Here is a 12,445-nt window from a genome sequence, read left to right on the forward strand (position 1 = left end):
ATGTTATCTTAAAACTTAAATAGCCAATCTCTCTATTCTAAGTCTGCAGGATCTGCTTTTTTGTTAGCAATATAAACATAGCCCACACATACACTTTATCACATAATCCAATTAGTGTCATTAGTGTCTATCCCAGCATACACTTGGAAAGAGGCGTGATACATCCAGGTTACCAGTCTATCACATGGATAACACAAATACATCCATAAACCACACATACAGTATGGACAGTTTAAACTCCACGTGTACAGGCAGCCAGTGTAAAATAAGGGACATCTGCTGATGATCATATAATCTGACTTTATGAAAGTCTTTGATGCCTGAAAACACATTAAAACGAGATCTCACAGGAATAGCAGTACAACCACCCGGCCCCCGTCCCGCCCCCGTGGCAGAGCCACTTCCTCCGTCTGCCCCAGAGAGACTGCCAGTTCAGCCCTGGCACAACTCCCCGTCCAGCAGCCTGGACCACCCACTCCTGTCTGCTGTGACTTCTGCTGGCGTGACACTGGCCGCAGCAACTCTGATTTACGATAACTGGTACATATTCAGTTATACACAGTGTTCCTTTAATACCATATGTGTTAGTACACATACATACACACACACACACACACACACACACACACACACACACACAACATTCATAAAGTCTTGCTTGATGTGTCCATGAGTTGGACAGCAAAGTTGACAGCACTCCCTCATTTCTTGGCTCATCAGCAAGGCTCACTGTATTCTTTATGGTTGTAGTCAGATACTGGGTGTGTTTTTACTGGGTGTGTTTTTTGTCACTCGCTGCTGATCTTTGCCTCCCTCACACCTCCCAGCATATAAAATTAAGGTTGACCTAATGTCCAACGACAATTCAATTCAAGAGAGTGACAATTCAGCGTAAGCTCCGTCACTGCATCATTGCAGAAACCTTTACGTTGTTCCACGATTTTAGTGTCCAGAAATTTCTACTCAAATGTAGTATACATAAAAATCTTAAAGGGTAATTACCGTTTTTTACAACCTGGACCTTACTTCTAGCATAAAATACGATCATTTAGGAAAGTTATCTGGGTGAGTAAATGATCATATTTTATGCTAGAAATAAGGTCCAGGTTGTAAAAAACGGTAGTTCCCCTTTAACTAAGATTTGTGTACACACTCCTTTTTGTACACACTAATATACTGTTATTTTCTGTAAATACTTACTTCATTTGTTTGGGGTCAGAGACTATTGGCTGTAATCTAGGAAGGACACACGAGAAGACAAATTCATTTCTATAAAGAAATCGCAAACATCTCTGTGCAGCACACCCTGGATATGAATGCATGGCTGCCCTGAAGTGCACACAAAATACACAGCTGCTCTCCAAACCAACAGTTCTACAAATGCTCATGCCTGCATGCACGCACACACAAATGCTCATTCTACATCATGTCTCCTTCACACGGAGGCTGCAGTTAATGGGGTGATGGTATTTGGCTCTTCTCGGAATCGCTAATGGATGCTGCTGTGCCTCCAGCTAATTGTGTTACGTAACTTTGGTCATGCCTCATTATTTATGGCCATCACCGCAGGGGGGTTTGATTTATCAATGCCAGTTTGATTGCAGCTGCTCTCATTCAAGTTCTTGCCAGCTCTGTGTTTGAAGGAGCAAGAACACAATGCTTGTTAATGTCTGTGTTATCATTTGTCATCTCATATGTACTTGCTCACACACAAAGTTCTCTTTGCTCATTGTGGTCTGGCAAGGCTGAATGGCTATTTGCTACACAGATCCTGTGGGCTGCCTTTGGGAGGCACTGCTGTTCTCTGAGGAAAGCACTGCTGCTGCTCTGGAGAGGGGACAATTAATTTGTGTGTACACAGACCAGTTATTCAAAACAGTAGCAGGTCCATGCAGAGCACCATGTAACGTGTCTCTGTATCAACTGTTGCTTCCTACTAACAAAGAGGACTAGATAGAGTGCAGGTAATGTTCTCAGAAGCTCGACCTCAAGCTTTGAATGAGAGTTGTGCAACACAAAAGTGGTCGGAAGAGATTTTCCATTGTTTTTCTGGGTCTGTCGGTCTCCTTTATCACCATCAGCAATGATTCAGGGTAATCTTCCACTGGTGGAACAGCACCTTTTTGTTTTATGCGTCTAAAAACAATGCAGTAGTTTTTGGAAGACCTTGTGTACAACGTGGTGCAAAGCCCACCAGTCCAATGATTTATTTTACAAAACACATCTAGATACGATATGATAATGTCAAGTTGTTTTTGTGCTATAAACTGCACAGCGGTCATGAATGCAAGAAATGCTAATTATTAGCAAGAGAGAAAGTGTGCGTAATTAGTTAATTGCATCTAAATATTTGTACAGAGCCCTGGACTTTAGTAAGGCAGTAGAAGAACTGCCTTTAATATAAGATAGCTCTTTATGAAATTATGAAAATTTATTGAAATCAGCACTTTAGAATATACAGAAAGCCCACAGTGATTGGCATTTCAGACAGTATTGAGGCATTACTATAAATAAATGTATGAATTTGTATTGTATTTTATACACAGTGTTTCTTGTTAGGAACAGCTGACCTACTGCACGACAGCTAATTGCACAGTTACACCCTGTGATCCCTGAGCAATCCAAGGCCATGCATAATTTAAAGGGAATTGAATTTCCATTAAATATATCACAGCATTCTCTTTATCTTTTTAAAAAAAAATGTCTTTCCCCTTTTTCCATCTCTCTTTTGACTAACCTTGCCATCCCTCCTCCTCCACTCTTTTCCAATAGCCCACGCCCCTCATATGGTTCGACCTTCTGTTCTTTTATCCGTCTCTGACGCTCTGCTCTCTGAAGTTGTATCCCTCATTCTTAACACACTGACATACATTTCTGAATTGATGACCTACATTCACAACTCTGGGCTTCCATTGCTCACTCTGTAGCAACCCTCCCTCTCTCCTCCCCTCCTTTATATCTCTCCGTCACCCTCTCTCATCCTCTTTCCCTTTCACACGCTGATGCTGATATTCAGTCATGCATTTGTTTTCATCTGTAGCTGCCTCATTATTTGTGTGCCATATTGTTTTTATCTGCACTGCCTCTCTTCACTTCTGTGTGTGAGAGTGCAAGTGTATCCGTCCATGTGTCCATCCGTTGTCTAACCGCTTACCCTTTTTCAGAAGGATCACGGGGGGGGGGGGGGGGGGGGGGGGGGGGCTTCTGACATTGGGCAGGAGGCGGAGTACACTCTGGACAGTTTGCCAGTTCAGCTCTGGGCGGAAGAGAAAAACAAGTGAACATGCACTGTATGTATTACTGTGTATGCTTTGGTTTGGAACAACATGATTAAAGAAATGTAGTAGAGGTGGAAAAGGTCTAATATAGTCCTACAGTGGGCATGTATCTTGTTTTTCCTGAAACTTTGGTCAAAACAGTGGTGTTAAATTCAAGAATGAGAAAATGTAATAATTTTCTAGATGATGTCGAGGAGATTCTTTACATCTCAGATTACAGATTATAGAAATCCCACTATCCACTGGTGGCCCCATGTAAAAAATAAGCCATAAAGGTGTCCTCTTAGATTCCCTTAAGATAGATAAAACCTTATGAAGTGCCCTCTAGGGTGCCCTTCCTGTGGAGAAAACGTGATGCATGGCCATATAGGCTGTCTTACATGCTCCTCCTCTAAATCAGGGATGCCTAAAGTGAGGCTCGTAGGCCAAACTTGGCCCACCATAAGGTTCAATTCAGCCTGCTAGATGTTTCTAGGGAAAGGAAAAAATAAATTCGAATGCGTATTCTGTTTTATCCTGTGAGGTAAAATGCTCTTAAAAAATATTTAGGATCCATAATTATAGATTAGATTTTTATGAACTGAGCATGGCAGAAGGAGATCAGTCAGTTAAGTGGATCCTCGTACCATTTTGCATCTTCTGTGGACAGATGAAACAAAAATAGAGCTTTTTGGCAATGTACACCAACAGTTTGTTTACAGACGGTGCAATGAAGCCTACAAGGAAAAGAACACCCCAGTTAGGCATGGTGGAAGATCCATAATGCTGTGGGGCTGCTTTGCTGCATCTGGTACTGGAGGCCTTGCCCGTATCACAGGAATCATGAAATCAGAGAATTATCAAGAGATTTTAGAGCGAAATGTCCTACCCAGTGTAAGAAAACTTGGTTTGAGTCGAAGATCATGGGTCCTCCAGCAAGACAAAGACCCAAAGCACACATCCAAAAACATGCAGGAATGGTTTAAAAGGAAAAAATGGACTGTTTTAAAATGGCCAGCCATGAGTCCCGATCTCAATTCGATTGAAAATCTTTGGTATGAGCTGAAATCTGCCATTGGGGAAAAGAAACCTGCAAACACTCAAGAGCTTGAACAATTTGCAAAGAAAGAGTGGATGAAAATACCAGCTGAGAAGTGCAAGAAGCTTATAGAAGCGTATAAGAAACGTTTGGAGGCTGTCATCACTGCCAAAGGGTGTGCAACCAAATATTAAAGAGGGGTGCCATTATTGCTGCACATGCTGTTTTTTCTGTTTCTTCTTTGAAATTACAATATGTAAGTTGAAAAAACAATTTTCTTAAAAATTACTTTGGACCTCCAATTAAAAGATCCTGATGATATAAATTTGATACATTTACATTTATTTCTGAAGATATTGTAGAGGTTATGCAATAAATGAAGGGGTGCCAATAATGGTGAGCAGGACTGTAGGTGTTTGCTTTTGGCCCGCAGCCCACCACAAAGTTACAGGTTTGGCCCTCCAAAGGAAAAGGGTTGCTCTAAATGATGAAATAGTTAAGAGTTCCCTGAGTGTTTTTATTACAGGGGTCTAGTATGTAGTTATACTTTAAATCTGAATCACATAATAAAACAATTTCAATCTTAAACAGGGTTAGCAACTGTTTAATGACGTTCTGGGTTTCCCACTTCTTGCTGGTGCTCTTTTTAGTTTTGAGACTATTTGCTCATTCCGATTTTCACTTGTTGTTCATGCCAGCTGCATGATATAAATGAATACCCAGCAAAATGCTTTACATGCAGCATGTAAGCAAACAGTTTATAGATTCTGAATGTATCGTCCTGTCATTCAATACACTCTTGGATATAATAAAACAGGCAACAAAATTCACTCTATACTAAATCTAATAACTTTAAATTATGAAACTGATGAAAAATCTGTCTGTGTGACAAGCGTCCCTTGTGCACACAATGGTCATGAATTAAGGCTTCGATGGCAAAAAAAAGTTTAAAAAATGGCCACAAATGTCTGAAAGAAGCCGTAAAGAACATTAATATAAAAGTCATCTCTGCCTGAATGACACGAAGCCATTACTTCAACAGATAGATGAACGAATACTAGGTATTACATGTCTGAAAATTGCTTGATAAAAAAAATTCTTTCTGTCTTGTCTCTAAACATATAACTACTCTGTAACTTATAACTAATAATTTGCAAGTCAATACATCATTTCAACAGCAAATTTGACTTGCAATAGTGACGTTTTTTTATTGTGGAAGGGAATTATGTTTTGGGATTTTTAAGGTGACGTGTCTGAGTCAGTAATCAGGTGATTACCAGCCCACCTAATCCCACATAGTGTAGGCATCCTCTCCTTTGCCCAAATTTGGAATATATGGCTCAGATAACAGTCAAAGGTGGAAGTGAGAAGTAAACTAAAATCCAGCCAAATGAGCAAATGAGTGAACACATACTACTTTGTCACAATAAACATTCATGAAGTTTGCTTAAAGAATAAATACACAAATATACATACAATAACTTGAACGATCTCACAAAGATAATTGTCTGAGGAAATGTAGTAGAAACTGTAAGGAAGTTTTTGTTCCCCTGCTCATGTTCATTTTTTGAATAACAAAGCATCACTCAGTCCTCACTCACAGGACTGGCAGCCACCCTGACTGACAGCCTGTGAACGTGATGCTCGTAATCAATGAAAAAGGACCTCCATCGTCACATGCGCTGCACACATGCACTGAACGTGATGAGAAACAAGAGGCAAAAAATAGATTTTTTCGTCCTTCCACGTCCACCTGTTTGTTCCTCCTGATTCCTGACTGCAGCTTCTTCTAAACAGTAGGTTATTATAACGTTTACAAGAACTCTTCTGCTGTTTGTCTCTTTCCTGACTCTGAATCTGTCTTTTTTAATCTCCTGCCCTCTGAAACTCTCTTTTCATTTATTCTCTTCTCCCTTCTCTCTCTCTCTCTCTCTCTCTCATCTCCTAATTTCCTTGTTTTGTCTTTTAATCTTCCTTCCCATCTCTATATCTTTAATCTCTGTATTTTTTGTTTCCCTCTATCACTGTATGTCTCTGTGGGCACTAGATGGCTGCTGACTGTTGCCTCTGTGCAGCAGGTGATCAATCCGTCCTCTATTTCCTCCACACAAGGCACCGGGGTGCCACAGCAGGCGGCCATGACACGTGCTTGTGCCCTCCCCCACTAATGCATGCGCTCAGAGATGTACAAACCCTGCTGAGCTGTACGTGCATCTTTTACACTGTGCTATCCAGTACTTTGCAATTTTATCTTATCATCCTTTTTTCATCCTATTCATGCAGGACTCTTGGTTCTGCGTTTGTGACTGTAAGTCATGCCTTTAAAAATATTCAATTTTTAAAAATTACCACAATCTTTGTGCAATTACCAACCCAGACAGCAGACTGTTTATAATTCGACAACCTCTTTTGTAAAACATACTCGACCAGTGTAATAGATAATAACTGTGACTGTACAACCAAATATACTGGAGAAGAGTTTGTTGAAGAAAAAGGACGTTGCAGAAGAGCCTGAGAATGAGACACAAAAATCAATTATCTTTCTTCAGAATTGCTGTAAAAGTTTGCCCACAGAGTTCTCATAATGTTGCCTTAATTGTCCACCTTACTACATGCACACTAGTTTGCCTCGTCTTTTGGTATATCTCTGCTTTCGGTTTCTTTCTACCAACAACTTATCGGCTTTCTTTATCTGCGGTAAGTTTTTGATAAAGTCGCCCAAAAAACACACGTCGCAATTTCTTTGTCATAACAGTAGGTGAGTCATCAGCATGTTGAGGAAGCTTTTTACTAATCATGTAGCTGATCAAACAAACGAGCATCATCGCAATAACCAGGTTCACCTACAAGTTTGTACAGAACAAAGGCATAAGTAGGCCTACATTAAACGGGAGAGGTTGCATCACAATCAGTGCGTTCACAGGAGGGATGTAACACCAGAGACCATCTCTCCCTCTGCAAATCATGTGTGATTGACAGTGGACAGCAAAGTGAGGGTAGATAGCCCACTAGTTAATCAATCGCAGATGGCGTTGTTCTCTCTAAAAAACACAACATTTCTCTTATTTATATTTTGAAGTCTCCAAAAAAGCACTTCATGAATGCTAGGACTGGGTGACAGAAATGAAATATAACAATATTTTAAACAAATTCCTGTTAAATAATAGTCATTGCTACAATATTGAAGATATGTGAGTATAGGCAAGTATTCGAACGAGTACAACAGTCTTAGAGTAAGTTCAGAACATTACATCACTTTACAGTAATGCAACACTTGGGCCATATCACAATATAAAAATATCCCAAATCTAAGATGATATCTAGTCTCATTCATATCATGATAACAATATAATAATAATATCAATATATTGCCTAGCCCTATTAATTATTTATGTTAAGCATGTCAAACTTCCCCATAAATACTTATTTTCATCTCCTTTTTATTTATTTTTATTTTTTTAACACAATCAAGCCTTGATTATAAAACCTTGGAAACTGTTTCTGTGGAGCCAGCTGGCCACTGTATTACAATCTCACATGAATTTTTTTTTTATTGCTTTCTCAAAAGTTTATTTTTTTCCACACAGGCTTTGTCCTCCATAGGCCCACCCACTCATTCCTGCGACACAGCACACTGAAAACTGTGTGTACCAGTCAAGCCAATCATGAAAAGCTCCCCAACAAAGCTTTTTATGTGGTGTTTTCTGCCATTATTCTGCTGTTCTGCTCCTCATTAGCCACAGCAGCTCTGCAGTCATTCTGATTGGCCATTCTTTGCTGCTTACACATTGAACTCGTCCAGTCATGGTGACGCTGGCTTACAGTGATTCTAACCTGTCAATAATGTTTAACTTGGCTCGTCTTTATTGCAGTGGTGCCAAATTTTATGAATAAAGTAATGAGACAGTTCTCTTGTCTCATGTGAAATGGTCAAATGACAATGAGCATCTCATGTGTCACTAAAGAATGAGTCTAAAAAACTAGATGGGGTCAGGTGAAGGCCACTCGGTGCAGTTATTCGTTCGCCTCTGTCTGTGAGGTGAATGACAGAATGAAAAGTATAAAAAGAACATGTATCACAGCTCGGCTGTCACTCACAGTTTTATTGGAGTGCCGTTGAATTTTACACCACTTTATCACCTTCTCTTGTCTCCTGAGGTGATCTCTTCTCATAGCAGTGAGACAATATTCAGTGTTTCTGCTGTCTGGGTGAGAGGCTAAAAATATACTTGTGCAAACAGGCTGAATTCATTACTGATCCAGCTGAAACTATCTGCTGTCCACTATCCTTCACTCTGCTATGACCATCAGCTTCCTACATGTATGGGGATCTGTCTTCTGTATACTGTGAAATACAGATATAATCAGGACACAACAAGCCCAGCACAACTAATTTGTCTGTATATTTACACACACAAATCTGAAACAATTTTCCATCTTGATGTGAACTTCTGAATAAAGAAGTGTCTTCTAATACAATGCAGCCTGGTATATATTAGGGTTGAAACGATCCATCGATCCATTTGTATGAAGTTAACATTCTTCACAATAATTTACCTAAAAGAGGAATTCAGTCATGTACATTTTTAAAGCTTTTTTTCCCTTTTTTTCCTTCTATTTTTGTTTTGTTTATACACATATTAGTTGTTTTTGATATTTTAAGAGTCATGGTGGGTGACGTGATGTATTTTCAGCACGCAAAACACAAAAGTTCCGAGAATTACCGTCTCATAATGAAAGGAGAGAAAAGAGTTCACCACCATTACATCTGCCAACCTGACCCAACTAAGTTTGACTCAGTACGGCAGCACGGCAGCCCGGCGCAGCCAGGGTTTTGCTTTTCCATCACAACTGGGCTACCTGCTTGAAAATGTGTCTTAAACCAGTGACGCACTTATCCAAATCCCTGCAGTGCTATCGAAGAATCACTGCTAACAAAGTGGCTCCACGCAGCTCAGCTCAACTCGGCACAACACTGGTAATGGCTTGATTTGACTCGGAGCACAAAAAGGTGCTAGTGGAAAAACAGCATGAATTTATTGTAACCTTGTTACCAGTTTCATACAACCTTTTCTTTTTTTCCCAAATACTTTGAAAGTTTTGTGTCTTTCGGCCAGCGTCTTTTTAAGTTAACCGGTGTGCCAATTACACCAGATTGATATGTTGTCATCAACCAGCTGACCTAGACACCCAAACAGACCGACAGTCTGTCTTACGCCTACGATCACTGAGCTGCTGCCAGTGAAAAGTCTAAAGAGACCGCTACATCAACATCAACGTCCAGAGTTCGCTGTAAGGGTTCCATCCACTGCATCCAGTGATTTGGTTCTGACCGAGTTCTCAACTCCGGACCGCATTTCACATCTAAAAGTAGGCTGAACTATCCTCTCAAACTGCTCATGACTAGGATGATTTCAAAATAATATTATAATAATAATCTTATTGTCAGTAATTCAACCTCCAAATTTTGCATCTTTCTTCAGTATTAGTGACTAGAATCCATATTGAACAGATTATTTCCTCCACTGTTGCCCTGTTTCCTCATTCAATTCACTATCATCTCTTTTAGATATTTGAATGATAACTTAAGAAATTATTGATCTGATTTAATTTTTCCTCTTCGGAGGTGGTACCCCCTAAAATGAGTCCAAAATCATTGAGATTCCACTACACAACAATGCATGTAATTTGCTAAGCTACGAGTAGAGGAACAGTCTGCGTGCCACTAAAAAACAATTGTCATATCGATCGCAGGCCCCTTAATTGAATCGAACTGAATTAGTATCGTGGCAGACTTTGTGACATTGGGAAAGTTCTCATCATTGTCCAAAGAATCTACTGGATATAATATCATATGGATGAAACTGGCGATTCACACACATTTACATACATCTTTACTGTTGACCTGTGCGTCCATGTAGTCCAGACCTTAACTCTGCAGCTCATTACAGCCATCAGAGGCCACCGTTGTCGACTTAAATCCAACTCTCTCTCTCTACATTAAACCCCCCCCGCTTGAGCCTAGCCTCTGACTATGACCTGCATCTTGTCAGCAGAAAGAGATCAGAGGAAGGGGAAATAGAGCAAAATAAAAAGAGAGATGCAAAGTGGGAGATAAAGATAGAGTGATCTCAGTTTAAGTACTGGAGCTCTGGAATCCAGGATTACAGCAGGAGGTTTGCCAACGATTTAATTTCAGTCTTTTAATGGAGTGAGAGGGGGAGTAAGGAAAGGAGAGAGAGATAGAAGGAGAGAAAGAAAGACAGGGACGGCATATCTTTCCACATCTCCACACACTGTTCAGCTGACACTGATCGCTGCAGTGATAGAGAGGAGGGAACACTTTGTACTCTCTCCTGCAATTTCTTATTTTTCAGGTCAGGCAGTATAAAGCAACACCAGAGGTATTATTTGGGAAATACGAGCCTTATTACTATTATGGAATTGGTCGGCTTGATGGTTTGGCTGGTGGCTGAGTCGAGAGAGGCTGGGCTGCAGGGTGGCGGAGGTGCTGGAGTAAGCAGAAGCTCCTGGGGGATCCTGAGGCGTTCCCAGGCCAGATGAGACAAATGACCCCTCCAGCGAGTTTTAGGTCTGCCCCAGGGTTGTGCCCAGAAAACCTCTAAAGCTGAGAAATGAGGAAACTCATTTTGGCCACTTGTATCCACGATCTTCTTCCCTCAGTCCCTACCCATAGCTCATGACCAATAGGTAAATCGAAAGCTTCGCCTTCTGGTACAGCTCCCTCTTCACCACAATGGTTCTGCGCAACACCTGCAGTACTGCTGCCGCTGCACCACACCCCTGTCCATCTCATCTCAGCTCATGCTCCATTTTCCCATCACTCATGAACAGGACCCCAATATACTTAAACTCCTTCGCTTGGATGAGGAACTCATCCCCTAACCTGAGGAGACATTGCACAGTGTTCAGGCAGAGAACCACTGCTTCCGACTTTGGGTTGCTAACCCTCATCCCAACCACTTCACAAACGCAATTTTGAGGTTCCTGAACCAGACATACCACCATGCTGTGGCTGAGCCTTAAGATCCTGTCTATGAATATCACAAACAGGATCAGGAAAAAGGGAAAACCCTAGAGGAGTCGGCCATCCACTGGAAACATGTTTGACTTTGTGCTGAGAATACAGATACAGGTCTCACTTTGGTAATGCTTTGGTTAGGGACTGGATAGGGACTCGTAGCAATGGCCCCAGTACCCCATACTCCCACAGAACCCCCCAAGTACTCTCTGGGGGACATGGTTGTAGGCCTTCTCCAAGTCGACAAAACACATGAAGACTGGATGGGCAAACTCCCATAATCACCCCAGCAAGCCTGCAAGGAAAACAGTTGCATCCACACTTGAGCATAATGAAAAAACTACTGATCAACCACAAAACACATGAGTTGTTAATCAAAAATCAGTTCAGTAAACACAGGGGAAGATTCAATAAGATTTGGAGGTGTCTTCACATCCCATATATTCAAACTCCACCCGAGAGAAAATAAGCGGTGGATCTGACCTGGAAGTGTCATCCTGTCCTCCTCCTATCTGTGTCTTTCTGAGGCTTGCTAGAGAACTGAGAACAGATCCTACACTGAGCATGTCACACAAAATCAGAATTTTGTGCTCACAGTTCGGCACATGAGAATCTTCTCCTGCACTTTGTTTAATCATCTGAAATTGTCTTGTGCTTACTCATGAATTCACCTCAATGCATCTCAACTGATGACCTGTACATCCATGTGGTCTGGACGTCAACTCTGCAGCTCATTACAGCCATTAGTGGCCACCGCTGTCAACTTAAATCCCACTCTGCAATCCGTCTCATCACTTCAACTTAAACAATAAACCCCACCTCTCTCTCTCTGTTGCTGTTTCTCTGTGTACAGTGACTGGATGCTCTGACTGACTGCCAGCTCCACCTGCCACATCAAACAGTCCCCAGTCTTCTTACAGTAACACATTTCCTGCATTCTAACAGTTGCATAACTATTTTTCATAACCGCTCTGGTATTTTGTTCACATTCCTATTCAGCTGGGCTCCCAGTGGGATGTTGGGGAGTACCCCAGGCATAACATATATAATGCAAAATAAAGAAATAATAACAACAGCTTTTGTCAGATTGTCAGAGGCTGTGTGATA

The 12,445-nt window shown here is 41.1% G+C and overlaps 1 long non-coding RNA gene across 1 annotated transcript in view; it reads right to left on the reverse strand.

Annotated features, from left to right (window-relative positions):
* Positions 1-3,179: 3,179 nt before the first annotated feature.
* Positions 3,180-12,445, reverse strand: part of LOC311259052 — a 43,889-nt gene continuing 34,623 nt past the window's right edge. The window contains exon 3 of the long non-coding RNA XR_014622815.1: positions 3,180-3,256. This is a non-coding gene — a long non-coding RNA (uncharacterized lncRNA). The remainder of the gene's footprint in view (positions 3,257-12,445) is intronic.

The sequence above is a fragment of the Pagrus pagrus genome (assembly GCF_965226575.1).
Source record: "Pagrus pagrus genome assembly, chromosome: 6".
In the NCBI taxonomy this organism is placed as follows: domain Eukaryota; kingdom Metazoa; phylum Chordata; class Actinopteri; order Spariformes; family Sparidae; genus Pagrus; species Pagrus pagrus.